Source organism: Sorex fumeus, unplaced genomic scaffold (assembly GCF_029834395.1).
Source record: "Sorex fumeus unplaced genomic scaffold, SorFum_2.1 ptg000045l, whole genome shotgun sequence".
NCBI classification, from domain to species: Eukaryota; Metazoa; Chordata; class Mammalia; order Eulipotyphla; family Soricidae; genus Sorex; species Sorex fumeus.
In genome coordinates, this window is record NW_026606102.1 from 15,005,933 (window position 1) to 15,028,644 (window position 22,712).

General features: G+C 42.4%; 1 protein-coding gene across 2 annotated transcripts in view; it reads right to left on the reverse strand.

Moving 5' to 3' along the window:
* ZFYVE9 (zinc finger FYVE-type containing 9) overlaps positions 1-21,130 on the reverse strand; it is a 153,357-nt gene extending 132,227 nt beyond the window's left edge. For both annotated transcript variants that reach the window (XM_056122309.1, XM_056122308.1), the window contains exon 1: positions 21,005-21,130. The gene's annotated coding sequence lies outside the window, so the exon portion shown is untranslated. The remainder of the gene's footprint in view (positions 1-21,004) is intronic.
* Positions 21,131-22,712: the final 1,582 nt, after the last annotated feature.

Consider the following 22,712-nt stretch of genomic DNA (forward strand, 5'->3'; position numbering starts at 1 on the left):
CTCGCATCATCAAGCCAAGCACTGAGCCATCAGACCCGCTGGGCCACTCTAGCTAAGCATCGCTTGGAGCAGCCCCTCAGCCACAGAGCACTACTTGGGAGGATCTCCCAAAAGACAGCTGCCAAATTCACTGAATTCTGCATGAATTTACAAAACTCCGTGATGTGCTATGTACTGCCACACCTGCTTCAGCTGGACAGTTGTTTAAATTTTTTTTCTTTTTGGGTCACACTAAGCAATGCTCAGGGGTTACTCCTGGCTCTGGCTCTGCACTCGGGAATTACTCTTGGCAGTGCTCGAGGGACCATATGGGATGCTTGGGAATCGAACCCAGGTTGGCCGCGTGCAAGGCAAACGCCCTACCCACTGTGCTATCACTCCAGCCCCTAAATTTTATTTTTACAAATGGAAAGGTTCTTGGAATGAAAAAATACATTACAGTGGGGTAAACACTTGCTCTGCATGTGGTCAATTCTGGTTTGATCTTCATCAGGGGGTTACTCCTGAGCACATTGTCAGGAGTAGCCCCTGAGCACTGCTAGCTATGGCCACAATCACCACCATCCTTCCTACTCCCCACCCAAAAATGGCAATGTTCTCTGAGAAGTCTGCGTTTGTAAAACAAAGCTGAGAGAATGATTAACTATAGCTTACTACATAGTATACCACTAGAAGAGCAGTCTTCTAGTAAGTAAGCATATAATATATAGTACACTACAGTATACTATGCATATAGTATCGACTATTGCCTTCTAGACTAGTCATCTTAGTTTCTAACTATAAAGTAGTTCTGAAAATATGTCAAAATTTTCAAAAACTCACATTTTGTGGTTAATCTTCACAATAAATGACAACTCAAAACTAATATGGAAAACACTGGTCAACGTTAATTATATTTTTGAAATATTCAGCAGAGCAATTGGGAGGCTGGAGGCAAACAACTCAAGAAATACACATTTTTTGATGCTTCAAAGCAGAGAAATAGGGCTACAACTGGATACCAAAAGTAAAATTAAGTTCATAAATTCTAAGATTTTTAAAACTCATCAAGAACAAGAAGTCACATCTGGCAATATAGGAAGTTGCTTTCCCTTGGACACTGGTAAATTTATGAATGAGCTGAACAGTCTACCTTTCAGTTTAGTTTATAAATTCATCCAACCACATCTCTAATCAACATCTATTTACTTATCACCAACCATGAATCTCAACAGCTGTGCTGAGATCTCTGATAGCAACAAACTTTTAGGTTAGTGGAAAGACCCAACAATACAATAAAATTCACAACAGATGGGTGCTCAGAGATATTGCGCTGAATTCAGTTATTGATAGTAAGAAAAACTGAGAGGTATTTGAGATGAATATGCAATCTAATGTTAATAGATTCTGTTGTGTAAGATTTCATGTTACTTGCCTTAATTAATCTTTTGCCTTTTTTTAAAGTTACATATAAAACTACAATATATTTTTATGATTTTTTCTAATTATCTTTCATTTTAAATGTATTTCCTGTAAAAAAGATTATTTTTAACAAATTTTTCTGTTCCTGGAAAAAAGAAATTCAAGTATATAAACTTTTGAAGAGTTTGAGAAAGTTAGTATACAATCTTCTTTGAATGTTCGGTAGAACTCAGTAGTGAAGCCAACTGATCCTGGACTTTTGATTTGGGGGAGATTTTTTCTTACTATTTCAATTTACTTACTAGTGACATGTCTGTTAAGATTTACTATTTCTTCCTGATTCAGTCTTGGAAGATTGCATGATTCTAAGAATTTATCCATTTCTTTTAGGTTGTTCAGTCTGTTGTCATAACAGTTTCATAAGATCTTTAAAAGCTTAATTTTTATTTCAATTCCCAGCACCCTATCTGGTCCGCTGAGCACCACCTAGTGTGGCCCCCTCAAAAAAAAAATTTCTAAGTACTTTTAAATTGACTGAATGGGCCAGAGTAGTAGTAGAGTGGGTAGGGCACTTGCCTTGTGTGCCTCTGACCCAGGTTCAACCAACAGCATCCCTGAGCACTGCCAGGAGTGATTCCTGAGTGCAGAGCCAGAAGTAAATCCTAAGCATCTCCAGAAGTGGCCCCAAAACAAACAACAAAAACAACAACAACAAAAATGACTGAGTGTTCTATTTGTTAGTGAGTGCTGTTCTAACAATGTAGAAAAACATAACACAAATGCTCATAACTAGTGTGGTCACCTGGAGATTAATTTATGTCCCAATGCTCTTTATCTTTTCAATCTCTCCCTCACATGGTATAAATACCTTCGGGTATCTTTTAATAACAAGTATCTTCTAGAGCAAAATTTAAAATCTCTCCTTCAGCTCCACAATCCCCTCAAGTTAATGACATTTTGGCGTTCTTTCACAATCAAGTTCTTTCTTTTCTTTTTTTTTTTTTTTGAGCTACATTAGTGGTGCTCAGGGTTTACTCCTGGCTCTGCACTCAGGGATCACTCCTGGTGGTATGCAGGGGACCCTGTGAGGTGCTGGGGATCAAGTCTAGGTCAGCCACATGCAAGGCAAGCACGCTACCTACTATACTATTTACTATCTCTCCAACCTCTTCTTGGTCATAGTTGAGTATTTTACTCATTTTGACTAAACTGTACAGAATAGTATTAAAAAATCGGGGTGGGGGGGATTGGTGCCAGGAGTCAAACTTAGAGCTTCATATATGCAAGACTCTATCTTGCTCTTCCACTGAGTCACATTCCATAATCCTTTCCTTTCTGATAGTTCACTGTGTAGTATGTACAGAAATGCAACAAACCTTTTCATATTGATTTTGCCACAAAATTTACTCAACTTATGTCTAAAATTTCAGGGACAGTCTTTACGGCTCTCTCTCTCTATATATATATAATGTAATATATATACAATGTAATATATATATAATGTAATCTGTAGCCAGACAGTTTTACTTCTTTCTGAGTTCATGTCTTTTTCTCTTGTCTAAAACTTCTAAAACTATGTCAAATGAAAGTGGTAAGACTGGGCATCCTTGTCATATTCCTTTTCTTAAAAGAAAATCTTTCCATCCTTAACCACTGAGTATGTATTAGCTACAGATATATATGTGTATATATATATATATAAACCTTTATTATGTTGATGTATTTTCCCTCCAAACCTACTGTTGAGTTTTTATTATAAATAGGATTGCTACAGGGCCAGAGAGGCAAGTGAGCACTTGCCTTAAATGTGGTCCACCCAGGTTTAATCCCCAGCAATCCATACAGTCGTCACCCAAGCCCAGGAGGAGTGATCCCTGAGCACAGACTCAGAAGTAAGCCCCAAGCACCAGTAGGTGCGGCCCCAAAACAAACAAACAAACAAACAAAAAGAATGTTTAATTCTTTCCAATGTTTTTCTGTATCTACAGAGATGATTTCATGATCTTTACCATTTTGTTAATATAGTGCATCACATTGGGAATATTGAAAAATCTAAACATCTCTAGAATAAATTTCCAGACTTAATATCCTATTAATATGCTGTTGAACTTAGTATACCAATATTTTGTTAATGGCTTTTATATCCACATCTATCAGAGATATTAATCCATACTTTGTGGCATCCTTGTCTGGTTTGTGTATCATAAAATGAGATTAGACATTTCCTCCCTCTTTTATTTATAAAAGAGTTTGAGAAGAACTGCTATCAAGTCTCTGAATGTTTGGTACTATCCATCAATGAAGCCATCTGGTTCTGGGCCTTTGTATATCGGGTTTTTTAAAAATAATTATTATCGGGGCTGGACCGATAGCATAGCGGGTAGGGCGTTTGCCTTGCACGCAGCCAACATGACCGACACAGGTTCGATTCCCAGCACCCCATATGGTCCCCCGAGCACCGCCAGGAGCAATTCCTGAGTGCATGAGCCAGGAGTAACCCCTGAGCATCGCCGGGTGTGACCCAAAAACCAAAAAAAAAAAAAATTATTATCATTATAGTTCCAATGCTCTTACTAGTAATCAGTCTATTCAAACTATTTTTACATTAATAATAATAATAAATAATTGTGGGGGGGGTGTCACACAAGCAGCATTCAAGGATATCTTGCTCTCTGTCAGGTTTCACTCCAGTTGGTGCTTAGGGGATACGCAGGGATCAAACCAAGACCATATTCAAGGCAAGTACCTTAACCTCTGTACTATCTATGGCTCAGGACTTTCTATTTTTTCATAATTCTGTCTTGGTAAAATATACAAGTCTAATAAGAAGCTATCCAGGGGTTAAATTGAGAGTACAGGGGTTAAGTTCTTGCATGCAACCAACTCTTCCATTTCTTTCTTTTTTTTTAATTTTTTTTCCCTTTATTTTATTTTATTTTTTTTTACAGTTGTAGATTTACAATTTTTTGTGCTTTGGTTTCAATTATACAATGATCAGATACCCATCCCTCCACCAGTGCCCATTTTCCACCACCATGGATAATATCCCTCCCACCCCCATCCCCCCATCCCCCCTGTCTCTGTGGCAGGGCAATCCCCTGTGTTCTCTCTCTCCTTTTGGGTGTTGTGGTCTGCAAAAGAGGCATTGAGTGGCAAACATGTTCAGTCCATAGTCTACTTTCGATAACTCTTCCATTTCTAATCTTAAAGTTGGCATTCACTTCTGGCAAGCATGAATGCAAAATATTGTACCTTGATGTGAAACCCTCAAACACTATCACGGCCAAATGTACGAGTACCACAACCAAAAAGGTGAGTTCCTTGGTCATTGCAAATCAACAAAGGGAAGTAATAAAAATACGAAACAACAACAAAATTTAAAAATAAAAGAGAAAGGGGCCAGAGTGATAGTATAGTGGGTATAGCATTTGCCTTGTACACGGTTGACCCAGGTTCGATCCCTGGCATCCCTTATAGTCCCTCAGACTATGAAGTCCCTCTGCTCCTGAGAACAGAACCAGAAGCAACTCCTGAGCACAGCCTGGTATGGCCCAAAAACAAACAAACAAAAAAATGTTTAATTTAAAAAATAAAAGAGAGATAGGGTTTGGGAGAATTAGTGGAAGGGTGGGGGGGAGTTCTGTTTTAGAATGCTAAGTGTGAACTAAAAATGAAACTAAAGCCTTGACTTTTTCAATATATGCAACCATTACATCATATAACAAAAATACTTCTGCAAAAAAAAAGAAAAAAAAGTCTCAGCTTTCCTGATTGACAAATCCATTCAATGAATATACATTTAAACAGGTCAATATCAAATTGAGAAGAAGATAGGGAGCAAAGACAATCCATTACAGAGGTGAGGTTAACTTCCCAGCTGACAGCCCAGGCAGAATCCTCTCCCTTCCAGTCCTGGCAGCTGCCATGCCTGACCCCTTCTGCCAACCTCTTTGCCTAGCCAGCCACCTCCACTCCTTAATTGTGTGGCCGTAGGGAGTTAACGATAAGGACTCACCCTCGCTACAGCAGGAACACAGCAAACAATGGACAAGGCACACAGAACCCCACCAAGTTCAAATAACAACCTGGAACCTCTACCAGTATCAACTAGTTCCATAACTTTCAGAGAGGGACTTTAGTGAGGGAATTTTGTGACACCATATTGAGGATGTCTGGCTCAAAGAAATGATGGCACAAGTAGTTGGCAAATCACAAGAAAATATGAAGCAGAAATGAGAATTCTACATTCAGAAGTGTCTAAAATGAAGAATATGATTAGTGATATTTTAAAAAAATGCAAGATTGTCTGAGTAGCAGAATAACAGCAACTGAGGAAAAGATCAAGGTATTACAAAATGAGATGCAGGAAACCTCTAGAAATCAACAGAAGAAGGAAAAAAGTTTCCTGTTATTTTTTATATTTTGGCTCAGGGCCACATCCAACAGTCAGGAGATCACTCCTCAAAGTGCTAAGGGGACTGTGTGGGATGACTGGAATTGAACCCAGGTCGGCCATGTGTAAGGCCAACACCCTACCTGCTTTACTATTGTTCTGGCTCTCTTAAAATGGTCTTAATTCTTCTTTCTTACTCTTACTAAACAATATTTGTAGGATTTATCTATTTCATGTTAATTCATAAACGCATTAGCACAGAATTATTTACACTATTAATTTCTTATATAACTACAAAAGAGAAAGATACTTTTTCAAAAAAAATTTTCCAACTTATCATTGATTTACAATTTTGTGAAATATCAGTTTAACCTCTAGTCATCTATATGTGGTAGGCGTTACTACCTCTACAGAATTTTTTTTTAAAGATCTTCTGCGTATGGAACATATAAAGAAACATAGTAGGGAACAATAAATGGCCAAAGTCATGAGAATTGGAGATTTTTGTCTGCAGAACTGAGCTTACATGGGGGTGGAGACTGGAAAGTGTCTGTCCTTGGGAGGAAAACAGGCACTCTGGTGAGGGGTGTGCTTCTGGAATGAGGTATGCATGAAAGTATAATTAACAGTATAGTAAATTCCAGTACTTCAATAAAAACGGTAAAAAAATAAAAGACTGTAACAGCAAGCTTCTTGATCAAATCTCATTGCAACAATTATAACAGAAATCTCCACCTAATTCATGTTCACATGATATAAATATTTGTTTAACTATTATTTGAGGTACCTACTCTGTTCCCAGCACAAATTTAAGCACAGGGATAAAGCAGCAAGTAAACATGCACAATACTGGTTCTAGTGAAACTTTTATTTAAATGGAAGGAAATGGTTAATAGGCAATGTAAATAAGTAAAACAAATGTCACTAGAAGCTACTTGCTAAGCAGAAAAACATCAGTGAAAATACAATTTTTTTTTTGGAGGCTACAATTTTAATTAGACAGGTCAGCTAGAAATCACTGATAAGATGCCATTTATGTCAAGGCCTGAATATCAGGAAGCTTCTGTACCAATATCCAGGGGAAAAGAATTTCAAGAAGAGCAAACAGCAAGGAGAAAAAGCACATTAAGTGAAGGGAAAAGTAGATGGGCAGGAAGGGGGTTTCTGGAGGAATTAGATTAATATTGGCAAACTACCAATTTCCAGCAAAAACCGATACAATAAGATTTTCAGTAGACTAAAAGATTCTTGATAATCCATCAAGAAGTCACTACTAAGAATCTAATCTGTAACACAAATTTAATTTTTTCTATTTTCAAATTCACTTATAAGTGATGTTAATAGTTTCCTTAAACAAGCACTATACTAAATGAAAATAGTACCACCTCGCTCCAAAATTCCACAAGAAAACTATGCAGTGGAGACAAAAGGCACACAATAGTACAATGCAACTGAACTTCTCATTCAAACTGCTAAAAATACACCAACAATTTCCAAGATTTATTTGCCTTCCCCCAAAGGAGTTAAAAAAAGCAAAGATTTTTTTAATTGTTTTTCTTTTTGAGCAACAAAGAGCTCTGTTCCAAAAAATCTCATAATATTTAGTAGTTAAAAGACTGGCTAATAGATTAGCTAAACTACTATTTAGTAGTTAAAAGATTACAACTCTCAACTCTTTCATAAATGATTTGCTAATATTCTGTGTGACACAATGGAAAGTACAATATACTTCTGCTACATGCCAAATTGTGATAGTTGTCTCAAGAAAGCACTTGGATCATCATTTGATACATGAGTTCAATAAGGATTGCACAGAACATCACCTTCAGGAAAAGGAGTTAAGGAGCGAGCACAAGTAGCAGAAGTTTCAAAGAAGGGGTGATAAGTAAACGTGCTTTCTTCAAAAACTGATAGTATAGCCGGAAGACAACTAAGTAAATATTATTTATTTCTGTGGTGCTTTCTTCAAAGATTCTTCTTATAATGTCAAATAGCCTGCTGTATTCTAGAAACTGTGCTGCCTAAATAATTAAACTGAACCAAAACTTATAAGGTTTATATTGGAAGAACCCACAGGATTCAAAAGCAATGTGGCCCTAATATCAGCAGAATCCCAAGAGCAGTGTACTGAAAATGAAGTATTCTGAAGTCAGTTGCCAGATCGATGTAGATAACATACACTTGAATTCACCCTTTATCTTCCCTTATTCTCATTAATGACTCTGTGGACCCTGTCATCGAGTTCAATCATATTTTTTCCAGGTTTCAAATGCTTAACTATGTCCTTCCATGCCCATGAACTCATCTACACATGCAAAGACACCCCCGAACCCCCACCCAAGCAGACTGTTCCAGGTTCCCTTAAAGGTGCCAGCAGACTTTCATTTCTCTAACACAAACTTAAAGGAGATCAATGGGACTCTTTCATCAAGTTGCTGGTCTTTCTGTTCCCCAATGATGTCTCTTATTTCATTTCCTTGTCTAATTACATTGCTATTTCCTCCGTCCTTAGTGACAATGAAGGTTTTATTTCTAGCTTTATGTTTGGTTTTTTCCTTTGTTTCTTTTTTTTTTTTTTTTTGTATTTTGGGCCACACCCAATTGTGCTCAGAGCTTATTCCTGGCTTTATACTCAGGGATCACTCCTGGTGGGCTCAGGGAACCACATGGGGAACCAGGGATCAAACCTGTGTCCGCCATATGTAAGGCAAACGCCTTACCCACTCTCCTGTTGCTCCAGCTCCACATGGATACAATTTAAAACAAGAGGCCAATAGCTCCTAATTTTTTTTTAAAGGCTAACAGATCTATAACATTGCGGTTGTAATGTTCATATTGGTTAATTCTTGGGGGCTACAGAGATAGTGCCAGAGGCTAGTGTACATGGGTACAGCAACAGTATCCATCGTTCAAACTCCTGTACCACATATGGTCCCAATGGTCCCATGAGGACTGCAAGGAGTCACTCCCAAACAAGAGTCAAGAATAGCCCCTGAGCACCACAGTGGCCCAAAAATGAAACCAACACAAAAATAGAATCTATGTTGGTCTGTTCTCTTATAATTATTGAATCATCATGCATGACAAAGATATAAATTTATTCACATTGAATTACAGATATACAATGTTCCAACACCAAATGCTTCACCTAGTGTCCACTTCCCTCCACCAATGTTCTGAGTTTCCTTCCCACACTCCCCATCTCCCAATGTCCCAAGTTTCCCTCCCAGAACCCACACCTTGGCCAATGTCCCCACCCCTCAACCCCACCTCTATGGCAGACACTTTTTTCTTTTTTCCTTCCCTTCAGGTACTGTGGTTTACAATACTGTTGCTGAAGGGTATCGAGCATGCCCCCTCAACTCCTTTCGGCACCATGTTCTTCTCCAGAGGAACCACTTTCCTTCAGCATTGTTGTAACATCGGTCTATTTTAATTTAATTTTGGAATGGTAAATGTGTGGAGAAAGATTAAAATAAACATAAAAATTTACAAGTTTAGGAGGAGCTCCTAGGTTGGAAATGGGATCAGAGGAAAACAAAAGAGAGCCCTGGACAGGAGACTCAGACGGAGGAGCAAGCCTGGCCAATCCTTTCCCGACTCCCTTAGCCTCTGCTCCACTTCCAGAGTCCTCTGAGCAAAGACAATGGAAAAATCACTGCTAATGAACAGAGAGTCCCCATAAAGCTCAGGAACAGCCTTGTCAGTCCTTTCCACTTCGCCTCACTAGTCCCAACTCCATTTCCTTTGTATCTCTAAGAGCAAAGACAATGACTAAATCTCTGATTTCTCTAGGAAGAATCTACAGAGACGTGGAGTCGCTGAATCACCCCAGGTAGCCCAGGCAGAGATCCCAAGCAGCCTTCAGGATAGGGGCTGGCTGAAGTCCAGTGTGTTGAAAGGCCTAGTGCCCCACCCACAGCCGGCATCCTCCAGCATGTAAACAGCCCAGCTTCACGGCTCCAGGAGTAATCTCCAGGACTAAGAGACTGAAGCCACTGAACTGTCTCAGTTCCACAGCTCCAACTGCATGACATCTCCAAATTTCACATTACCAACTACTCAGTAAGAGCAAATCAGATGGGAAAGTTGAGTAGAATCCCACTAAGCTCAATGATCAAAAACAGTAACAAAGAAGGCTTAACTAGCACCAAAGAGGTCAGTAAAACCTCAGACAATGATTTAAGTGACATAATTGTGAATTTTCACCAATTTACTTTTACTGAACAATTTTTTAATAATTCCATCTGCCATTTTGTTGTAACAAGCAATATAAAGAAAATACTCTGTTCCTACCATGGGGGCAGACTGGGGGGGGGGGGGTGATAGGAAAGTGGGGACATTGGTGGAGTGAAGGTTATACTGGTGGTGGGATTTGGAACATAATGCCTGAAACAACTGTATTATGAACAATTTTGTAAATAAGAGAGTTAAATAAAGTTTCAAACATGTGAAAAATAAGGATCTCTTTACTCTGGACATTGCAAAAAAATCACAATTTTAGGGGCCAGAGAAAGATTACAGAGTGTAAATCGCCTGCTTTATACACAGCTGACCTGGGTCTGATCCCTGGCACCAAGTACAGCCACCAAGCCCCACCAGGGTGATTCCTGAGCACAGAGCCAGGAGTGATCCCCAAGTACAGAGCAGAAGTGAGCCCTAACCACCACTGGACTGAGTATGGCTCCAAAACAAATAAACAAAACAGCACTGCAAGAACTGAAAAGATGAATGACTTTCCCAAGGTCACCTAATTTCTGATCCCCAGAAGTTAACACAAACATCTGGGAGGAAAAAAGAGATCATCTGTAACACAAATAAAGTCACTTTATTTCCTTTTTTTGCTTCCTCCCTCCTGCCTTTGCTGTCCTTGCTGTGATCAGGAGTTGCACACACATGCTCACTTGTGGTGCTCACACATGTGGCTTTAGTGCTTGTTTGCCAGGGGCATAGTTGACAAGCGGGGTAACCTCTACTCTGAGTCTTGACCTGTGGATCAAAGATTTTAGCAGAAAAGACCAAGAGAAAACTAAAAATGTCTCCTCATCACCAGTCAAAATAGTAAGTTAAAAGCACTGAATAGAAGGTGGTGGGAGAAGTGCCAGAGGTTAGTGCCGCCCTAAAGGGTTTTGAACCTGAAGGGATAGCATCAGTTACGCTTGTTTCATTCTAGCTCTGCAGAAACCAGCTAGGTGGATCTTGAAGCAGGATAAGTGACTTGCCACAACATCCATTAAAAAACATCCCATTAACTGCTATCAAGCTGATCAGCAATGACATCATGGTGACTGCGCAGGACGAGCAACAGCTACGTACGCTGGTGCAGTATTATACGTTTATTCCAATGAGTAGGAGAAAAACTTCACACAAATTCAGGGATCTGCCATTTCAGGGAAGTTTTCAGTGTCCAGTGGGCAGGATCATGCTAACACAACCCCTCCAAAGCTAATGACAAGCTGCTGCACCTTGCACCCACCACTCTTTAAAAAAATAATAACAATAATAAAAGGTAGACCTTCTGATTCTGCAGGTAAAACATCTGTAACAAAGTAACAGGTCTGAGTGGCAGGAAGGCTGCCCACACTGAGTCTGGGAAAGAGCTTTACAGCAAGTCCAGGTTGTAGTACAAGCAGTCCCACTGCTGCTGAAGGTTTCAGATCTTAAAAGAAGCAGAGGAGTCTACAGCAAGCCTCTATGGGGGAAATGACAATGAAGGCCCTGAGGCTCTGCAGGAAAGTCACGCGGTAAGGAAAATAGCTCTGTGCGTGCTTCCGGTGTACAGCAAGAAGAGAGAATGTTTTTGACCATTAGGCACCATATGTTCAGAATTACCCACAATGAGCTGGATTTAACAGGACTCTCCAAGTCATAAAGTCAAGTGAACTCAGCAACAATCTCTTATGATGATCAGTACCTCAGAAAATCAAACACAGAGCCAGAGAGAGAGTAAAGGGGTTAAGGCATCTGCCTTGCAGGCAGCTGATCCTAGTTTGATCACTGGCACCACATATGGCCCCCGGAGTACCGCCAGGAATGACCCCCGAGCACAGAGCTAAGAGTGATCCCTGCACCACTGGGGATCCACCCTCCTCCACTGCCGCCAAAATCAAAAACAAACATTGTAAGCTAAAAGCCAAGACTTCTGTGACACCTATCACAGTTATACCAGTACCCTTTTCTCAGTTTACATCTACAGTTGTCTGGGGTGGGTTTACAGGAACAAAATATGAAGGAAAGAAAAAAAATCTTGACTTATAAATAGGTCAGCTTGGTATGTGAATGTAAGCTGGGGGACGGGGAGCCTAAATCACCTTCACTATGCTCACAATGAGAGTTGACCTTGACAATAAAAAGGATGAGACTCCAAATGTATAACTGGTCATGAATTTTGTACAGAAAGAAGTGAGACCACACATGGACTCAATGGCATTAGCAAATGGGCTGGCTAACTGGTCAGAAAGCTTGAAGCAAAAATACAGTGCAATGGAGACAAGAAAGTAGAGGCAGAGGTGAGTGGTGAACACATGGACATGGGCACAAGGTATGAAATCTTATTCATTATTCATTAGTCATGTCCATCAGTATACATCCAGTGCAAAAGAAATGGTGAAAAACAAGTACACAAAATGGCAACCAGCCATCTGAGGCATTAGCTGATATCAGCCACAAAAACTGACAGCAGGTGAGGCCTACATAGACCACTCATCTTAGCAGAAGTGATCATGGAAGCAAAGGAGTAGGGACTCCACTTACCAAGGTCCAGCAGGGACACTGTCCAATCTCAACACTGACCTGTGTGCCACAGAAACCCCATTAAGTCCCCAATGGCTCAAGTGGGCCAAGAGCTGCTATGTGGCAAGTTAACCACAGAGAAGGAATTGTAGAAGTGGGCCTAAAACATGGCATTCAGTGGTCTTTTCCTGCAACAGCACCAATATGAAAGCAGACAGCCCTAAGAATCTTGGAAGGACCTACTGAAGACACGGCTGATGCACTAGCTCAGCAGTGAAAACACTGTGAGGTCTCTAGGGTGCCGTATACGCATGAATTTTCAAACTTCACAAACTGCGAAAGATCCACTAGCAGACTCTGTGTATCCCACCCCACAATGCTCGGCTCTAGGGTATTAGAAGTGCTGCACACGCTTTTGTCAGAAAATACATCAAGAATCATACAGAACGACAAGTTACATCCACAGCCTGGGTATCTGAGCCTCCTTGTAAACCAGGACACAGGTGCCAGAAGAGGAATGGCCATCATAGCCAGATTACTACATAATGGAAACGAGAAGGAAATATGCAGACACAATGAAACTGGCACCACTGGGAACCCCCAATCAAATATGACGCTCAACAGAAGCAGAACTGCTGTTACACAACAAGATCAAAATGAGACGTGCAGGATGCAACTATGTAACTGGCACCACTGGATACCTGCAACCAACTGTGACTGTGACTGGACAACGTATCCATTTCTAGCATCTGCTAAGAAGATGGTTTTCAGACCCAAATACTAAGGGTCATCCCTCTAACACAGGAGTGGAGAACATACCCCTTCCTGGTAATATCAGATTCATAAAATGATTCTGTCTGGCTCTGGTGCACAACAGACAGATATGCAGGTTTCTCATCAGCTGCCCACAGCCTCCCTGCCTGTACTGTATGACCTGCAAATGTGATAGATATCCAAATGACCGTTGGCAGAAGAAAAGGATTCTCTGCCCCTGCCATAAAACTAAGGCCAGCAGAAATGCTGAACAAAGACAGGGAAATTTAAACTGGATAATGGAGGAGATAATGTAAGCCATTCTGGCACTGGGACCGGCTACAGATGGATGCTGAAAACTGTTTCATGAACCTACTTCTAAATTTCCCAACAAGAACCGAAGTTCAGATGACTCCGGAGAAGTGACTTTCATAAAATGTTAGGAGGCACAGATCCACGCAGTATCAAAAAAAAAAAAAAAAAAAGAGGATACATGGGGTCATGTGATAGTACAGGGGTAGGGCTCTTTCCTTGCACACAGCTGACCCAGGTTTGATCCCCGGCACTCCAAACAGTTACCCAAGCACTGCCAAGAGTAATTCCTGAGTGCAAAGTCAGGAATAAGCCCTGAACACAGGCGGATATGGTCAAAAGAGAGAGAAGGGGAGAGAAGAAGGGGAGGGAGGGAGGGAGGGAGGGAAGGAAGGAAGGAAGGAAGGAAGGAAGGAAGGAAGGAAGGAAGGAAGGAAGGAAGGAAGGAAGGACAGACTCTGGCAGTCACTAGGCTCTTCCATCAAAAATGAACTTTCAGGGGCCAGAGCAATAGTGCAGCAGATAGGGCACTTGCCTTGCATGTGGCCAACTCCAGTTCGATCCCTGGCATCTCATATAGTCCCCCAAGCACTGCCAAGAATAATTCCTGAGTGCCAAACCTGAATTAACCCCTGAGCACTGCTGGGCCTGCCCCCCTCAATCCCCCCCCCCCACACACACACACACAGAGACTAAAAAAAAGAAGAAGAAAAGAACTTTCATTTAGGTTCACGGCGTTAGCAAACAACCTCCTGATGCACTGTGTTCAGAATTCAAATCCCTTCTACTTGATACCTACCCTCCACGAGAGGATATGAAGCAAGGTGAATATGCTAGAACCTGACCTTTTCTTCCAAGGGCAAATCTCCTCTCCTAGCCCATTTTTGCTCTGGAGCTCCCTGTTGGTTTGGCTGAGATTTTTGTTTGGTTTTATTTGTTTGTTGTTTTATGTGCATGATGGACTGGGGTTCTCTTTGGTCAATTAGAATTCCTCTCCCTTGGGCTGGAGATCACACCCAGTGTGATCCAAAAACAAACAGAAAGAGATTTCCTCTCCCTTTCCTTTCACAGCCAATCCATTCTACCCTCCACAGACACTCCTGCACTACTAACTCCATCTTAGTGTCTACTTTAAGGGGACTTAAACCAAACACACTATACACCATGTCATTATCTCTTTCTGCAGTGTCATTTCAATTAACACACTCAAGTATCACTGCTATTCCCATTTTAAAGGTTTGAAAATTGAGACACAGAGAAGTTCATTAGTTTTTCGAATATCACAGAGGAAAAGCAGTGGAATTAACATTAGAAATTCAGGCAGTTTTATTTCCAAGTCTGCATTCTTAATCACCATGATCAGAAAAACAAAATATCCTTTCAGCTTCAGATATTAAAATATAGAAATTACTTAATTTTAAAGTGCAAAACAAAAGGATAAACATTAGTGAAAAAAGCAATTATGGGTAAATCTCTTTTTTCCCAAGTGATCAGTAATCAACAATAAAATAAGAAACTTCAAGAAGTAATATTGCTCTAATAGGGTTCAAATCAGGACACAGACACTCATGAATAACTGGGGATTTAGCTCAGCAGTACAGTGCCTACTTTGCATGTATAAGATTCAATCCCCAGCTCCCACCACACACACACACACACACACACACACACACCAATGATATTGTGAGAGTAATGTTTTACAAAACAGAAAAGTTGGTCTTGACTAACTAAAACCTGGAAAGAAAAAAAGAGAAAAATGTAGAAATATACATATATTTTTGTTTTAAAAAAATGGTTAGGGAGTCAGAGAGATAGTACTGTGGGTAAAGTGAATGCACGCTTCAAAACAGTTCAATCCCTGTCACCCCATATGGGTCCCGAGCCCTGCCAGGAGTGATCCCTGAACAAAGACTCAGAAGTAAATCCTGAATCAGGGTAAGTCCACCAGGGTGGACCTTCCTCCCAAAAAAGTTCGCCTGGATGTATTACTAAGTAATGGTGGGGTCAAGCACTTACTATGAAAGTAAATCTGGATAATGTATTGAATAGAGTTAAACAAAATTCCTGAATACAGCCCCTTTCCTGTACATAATGCTACATAACAGCAGTATACTTTAATGGCAAATGTCTTCAAGGCCAGTCAACTAAAAGAGCTCTCCTGGTAAGGGTACTTCCTAAGCATTACGGAAATAGTTAAGACAAATATGGAACATACTAGTAGGTTTACATGACGACAAAGAATGTGTATTCTGGAGCCAGAAATACCCAGATTGAATCAAGTATATTATGGGCTTAGGAAAGTCAATTACACAAGGAAGAGAAACAAGGCAAGAGGAATCAAGTAGCACTTTGTGAAACTGGAATCTTAAAGGATTGAACAGTGTGGCATGCAAAAACAGGAGGGAAAAATAATCAGATTGGATCTAAAGTACAAAGGACTGGGCCAGATTAATAAAGCTCAAGCTTGTCTTTTAGACACTGAGCAGAAATTTTCAAAAACAGAAGGTCACAATGTCAAAGTTAATTTACTCCAGCTACTGATTTTTAAACAAAAACTTCTGGACAGGGCTGGAGACAAAGACAGTGGTGGGGTTAAGACTTACTACGCAAGTGGCAAATCCCACTTTGATCCCTAGCACTGCATATGGTTCTCTGAGCACCACTGGGAGTGGTCTCTGAGCATTACCATAACGATCCCTGAGCACTGAGTCAGGAACAAGCCCTGAGCACTGTGGGGTGTCCCCCCCCCCAAAAAAGACTATGAACAGTAATAGTATCACCAGAATCAGAAAAAAAAGGTTTAGATCATTGTTTTTCATCATTTTCTGACTTCGGCCCCTCCCATCCTACCACTTAGCAGCCCCGAGTTTCATGCCAAGTCCCCTCATTTACACAATTTTCATCTGTGGTCCCACTGGATATATATAATATCCTGGATGTAAAAGGTGTGTTTTGAAGTTTGAAAGTTTTTCTCGAACTAGCAGCATTCTAGTTCAATTGTTGTTTGGTGTTGCTATTCTCATGCCACTGAAAACAGAAAGAGGCTGGATCAAAGAGACATTACAGTGGGTAAGACACTTGCCTTGCATGCAGTCAACCTGGACTCAATGCCTGGCATATCACATGATCCCCTAAATACTTTCCAAAGAGATCCCTGAGCACAGAGCCAAGAATAAGCCTTAGCACTGCCAGGTATGGCCAGAAAAAAAGAAAACAAAAGGAAGTGAGATGGGGCCAGAGGTAAGGCACTTACTTGTCTTGTATATTGCCAACCCTGGTTCTATCCAGCATTTCAGCAGCAGGAGTGACCCTTGAGCACTGAGCTAGGAGTAGACCCTGAGTACTGCTGTTTATAAACCAAAATCACAGGAAGGGGGGTGGGGGTAAGGGGAGAAGGGAATGGAGGATGAAAATGAAAATTTACATAAATACGATGTTCTCATAAAATTTTGACTGTGCTTGCTCTTTATTTTGATAAAGAAAATTTTGAGATGTATTTTGTTGTGTGATGAAGTAACAAAATATACATTTCCTCATTCAATAAAATTAATTCCTACAGATAAACTAGAAGACCTTAATCATAAAAAGAGGTAAGGCATGCCACACTAGTTCCAGAAAAAAAGTCTCCAGAACTGCTGTTTTTTTTTTCTAATTTTGTATGAAAATTATGGCATCCAAAACAACGAAACAAATGTGCAACAAACCAGTGGAATTTTTTAAGCTCACCCAGTTCAAAGTCAGGTGGATCTAAAGCAAGTGGGGAAAAGAGTCTTTCTTCATCACATCACATACCCTAAGGTGACCATGATCAAAAGGAAAAATAACAACAAGTGTTGGTAAAGATGTGAAAAAATAGGACAGTGGGAATTAAAATGGCGTTATCACTTTATGAAAACAGTTTGGCAATTCCTCAAAAGTTTTAACCAAAGCATTGCCATTTAACCCGGGCAATTCCTCTCCTGGGTCATACGCCAAAGAAACAAAAACATTTGTATGGGAAACGTGCACAGCAACCAAGAAGTGGAAATATCCCAAACTGATAAAGTAATAAATGTTGTATATACATGCTGTGAAACATTATTTGGCATAAAAAAAAGAAATGAAGTACTGGGATGGAACAACAGTACAGTGGGTAAAGTGCTTGCCTTGCAAGCATTTGACTGGGTTTGATCCCTAGCACTTATGGGCCCCCAGTTCTGCCAGGAGTGATCCCTGAGCAAAGAGCCAAGAGTAAACTCTGAGTACCTCCAGGTGTGGCTTCCGGAAAAAAAAAAAAAGAAATGAAGTTCTGACACTAGCTTCAATATGGACAAACCCTAAAAGCATTACACTAATTGAATGAAATTAGTCATGCATTCTATTTATACAAATGTCCAGGATAACCAATAATCTATATGAAGAATCTAACAATCTAAATGTCACACTGCTTTAAGAGCTGAAATAAGGATTTATGTCCACATATCTGTCTATACTCTGCACCAAATCATGTAATTTACAACCATAAAACACACCAGACCTTTAGGAACATACTAATTTAAAATCTAGGCAATTATCTTTGTACCTTGCAACTATGTGTGGCTAGAACAAGGTATCAAATAAAAGCTTACTGAATACAATAAACAGTCACAGGTTAGCAAGAGAGAAAGAAATGGGATCATCACTCATTTCTGTCTTTCCAAAGGAGTTAATATAAAACTATCACTTACGAGATAATTAAACAATAAAACATGGAATCAGAAATTAAAAGAGAAAGGAATAGACATATTTTTATGACACTGATATTTTTCAGTGTCAAGCCAGTGGATAAGACATAGGAGTCTTACAGAGAAATCTAGCATATTCCACTCAATTATAGTACTTGCCTGACCCTGCCCTATAACAATTAAACATGTCCTACTTCCCCAAATAGATAATTGCCAACAGAGACCTTGTTCACTTTTGTGTTTTCCAGAACAACAAAGATAGGATCTGAGACTTAATATTAGTATCCACAATTTTATAAGGTTCTTTAATTGATCAAAAGATGTTTCAGATAATATTTATCCTAAAAACCTTGTACGATAAACATAGTTTTACAAAGGCACTGAGGTACAAGAAGTTTACGTGACAAGTGGCAGTCATCCTTCTCTATAACATCACAGATTTCCACAAAAGCCTCTTACACATATTTATTCATTGAATCTGCAGTCCCTCAAAATTTCAACATTTTCCTAAATATTTAACCTGCTAAAACAACTATATTGCCACTTCAAATTTATCAAGTAGGGGCGGGAGAGATACTACAGCAAGTAAGGGTTTGCTTTGTACCTGTCTAACCAGGGTTCAGTCCCCAGCATCCCATATATCTCCTAAGCCCCATCAGGAGTGATCCCTGAGTGTAGAGCCAGAAATAACACTTAGCATCACTGGACGTTATGCTCCCCACCCCACCCCCCAAAAAAACTGATCATTTTGCTAGAAAAGATACTTCTCATTCAATTTAGCTTTAAAAAAAGTCTCTTAGCTCTTAGACTTAAAACGGTGAGTCTCAAACTTTAGTAGGACCTAGAGTTAAGAGCTGTATAAAATAAAAGATCCTTGGACTACATCAATCTCTGGAAAATCTAATTCAAGGGGACAGGAATTGCTTTAAGCATTTTCAGCTGATTCTAATATTGGTACTCTTTGATACATACTGAGAACTGAATTCAGACTTTTAAAAATCTAAATTAACGTACCAAGACAGTCAAAATAGTTTAATCAAAGCAATTTTTACAGTATAAGTATATAAATAAAATCTCATAGAAACAATACAAGATGACTCTCTTATAGGACAGATCCTCAAAAACATTTACTGTACCAAACCTCCTGAGGCCTCAGGAGTTTTACTTGCTTCAGAGAGTAAGGAAGGATTTTTGGCTACTTATTCATGTTACTGTTTTAATTGATTACATTTATGTAATGTGATGCAATCATTACGTTACTGATTGTAATGCAATTGAATAAAACATTTGTGCAGGTTTTATATATGTGACTGGATGCTAGACAGTAAAATCGAACAATTACCTTTGAACCTAATGAAAGAAATAATCGTTTTAGGGCTACAAGATAGCTCAAGGGACCAAGTGCGTAAGGGAGGCCTAGGTTCAATGTCAGGTACCGCATATGGTCCTAGGAGCAACTTCCATGGACAGAGCCGGGAGATATCCCTGAACACCACCAGGTGTGGCCCAAGGCCCCCTCAAATATGTAGCAACTTAACATCAACAGTACAAAACATTTTAAATTTAACCAAAATGCACCATAGGATTGAGTCTTATCCTGTTATGAAACACTGAAAGTGAGCACCTATCTTTCCGTATACTTTTCAAATTTTCAGCTACTAGCACGCTAAATTTTGTAATAATTAGAAAACATTTGGAAGTACTTTTTAACCCGACAGTCTTCACCACGTAAAACAAAAATAACCTGGATCCACGCTTATCAAAAACCAAAGAGCTGATTTAGAGTATGCAACTACAATCCCTAACTTGTTTTTCACCTTAATACCAGACCAAATCAGTCAACTTCTAGATTTCCGAATACATCCCGTTTCCATCAGATATATATATATATATATATATATATATATATGTGCACTAATAAGGGCAGTCATCACAAGACTTAAAAAAAATCCTCTTGTCATCCATTCTCTGAATCTCTTTCAGCGGAACATTTCTGAACTGAGAACTAGGCATTTAAATATAAACTCCCCCTGGCTGAGAAGGGGGGAGGGAAGAGCCCTCCGTAAAAGCAGATACATTATATAATAAATAGACGCTATAGGATAACTCTTATTACCCAGCAGCTAGGAAACTTAACATTGCACAGCGGGGACGGGGCTTTCTCCAGAGCCGACCAAAGCTGAGAGGCCAAAAGGTAACCGGCGGCGGCAGGGATGAGCCACCAGCAGGCGATGAAATTCCACCTAAACCCAGACGCCCAAGGTGGTTCCCGGCCGCCGGGAGCCGCCGGCCGCTCTCCGGGCCCGCAGTCAGTCGGCGCCCGGCGACGCCCGGCCGGCCCTGCCCCGGGACCCCGCGGGCCTGCCCGGGGCGCGGAGAAGCCGCGCTGTTGGCAAACAAGCGTCCGAGCCGCCCCCGGGAGGGCCGCGCCAGGCCGGGCCCCCGGCGGCGCCCGGTCCGGCCCGCGGCCAACCGGAAGGGGGCGAGGGTCCCCCGGCCCCGCCCTCCACGCGCCGGGCCGGGCCGCGCCGGAACCGAGGCCGGGCCGCGGGGGGCTGCCGGCGGCGCGGGGCCTAGTCGCGCCCCTCGCGCCGCCCGGCTCCTCGGGCCGGGCCGGGCCGGGCCGGGGCAGCGCGGGCCGCGCCGGGCCACGCCGTCCCGGGCGGCCGGAGGTCGCGGCCGCGGGGGCGCCGCGCCGCGCCGCACTCACCTCACGCTGCGGCCGCCGCCGCCTCAGCATGGCCGGGGGCTCGGTCCCCGCGCCGGCCGCGTCGCCTCCGCCTCCCGGAGGAGCTGTGGTGGCCGCCGCCGCTGCTGAGGCCCAGCGTCCGCCCAGCCGCATCGGGCTCCCGGGGCGCCGCGGCGCGCGGATCCCGGGCGAGCGCCGCCGAGCCGAGCCGGGCCGGGCCGGGGGCGCGAGGCTGCGGCGGGACGACCGGGCGCGGCGGGAGGGGAGCCTCGGCGGAGCCCCCAGCGTCGCCGTGCCCGCTCCTGCCGCCGGCCCACAGCGCCCCCTGGACCCCACGCGCGGCTACGGCGCCGGGACTGCGGCGGCCGCCCGGGCACGAGCGCGGCCTGGGACCGCCGGCCTCGCGCCCCGCCGCGCGCCCGCCCGCCCCGCCGCTGCCCTCGCCTCCCGCGGCCCCCGGCCCCGCACATCCCGCTCCGTCCCCTTCTCCCCCGAAGCACGCGAGCGTTCGGCTCTCTCGGACCCGCGCCCCGGAGCAGGCGTGCACGGGAATCCCCGCCGATCGGGACTCGGGTGGCGGTGGGGGCGGGGGTGGTCCTTCTGTAACCCCTTCCAGGTGTCGGGGCGAGAAAGGGGGACGCGGAGCGAACCTTTTCCGAGCACACAAGCCTCTCCCACAGCGGGAGGAGGAATTTGGCTTTGACCTCAACTTGCCGGGATCTGCTTACTGCGCAGAGCCTCAGAATTTGCCGGTGGAGCCCAAACTCTTAACCCCTGAACGCCCCCCGCCCCAAAGAGGAGGACGGGAAATGCCTGCGTTTCATATGTATGAATTTATGTGAATACGCATCCGTGTATACATACATTTTAAGAGGAGAGCCACGAGAAGGGCAAAGGAGTTGTCCGGAAGTTCACAAGCAGCCCGGGGTCAGGCTCAGGGCGCGGGGTGAGGTGTGCGGGCTGTGGGGTCACAGTGTGGACCAGAACCCCGTGTTCCAGTCCACTCAGACGCCAGGGTCAGACATCAGAAACAGGACTGTCGGAGGAGACGGGAACTCCCCCCAACACACACACACACACATTTTCCAAATAATATCCCTTTCACGTGTACAAGGAGCAGGGTCATTTGGGGGACTGCCTGAGACTACCAATTCCGGTTGTCAGAGTTCGGACCCTGGGCTAGTTCTAGAATATTTGAGCCTAGGTTTTCTCCTGCCTTCATTGCTGATTATGAAAACTGGAGATAATTTATGTAAAGAAGGTACTCAGCATTCTTTGTAATCTCTCACCCCCACTCCCTCCCTCCCTCTTCCTTCCCCTCCTACTTCTCCCCTCCCTCTTCCTCTTCTCTTCCCCTCTCACCTTTGGTGTGGTAAAAATTTCCCTAATGGATTTATGTAACATCCTTCCACTTTGTAGAATAATAAAGCCTAATACATTAGATCCTGTGACATTCTGTTGCATAGCAGATGTCAGCATAGAACCAGTATATTTTTTTCTGTATAAAGAAAATGATAAATCAACCTCAGTTCACCTTCAAGGATAGCCTAGTAATAATAAATCTTTCTGTGGGGAGCAGCACAACTGGCGGTGCTCTGTGGAACTGCTCCCAACTCTGCCCAGGAAAGAGGGGCCTACTCGGTGTCCTTTAGGGCCATGAAGTGCAGGAGATCCAGCTACAGGCTCCCACATGCGAAGTATGTACTCCAGCCTCTTGAACTATCTCCTT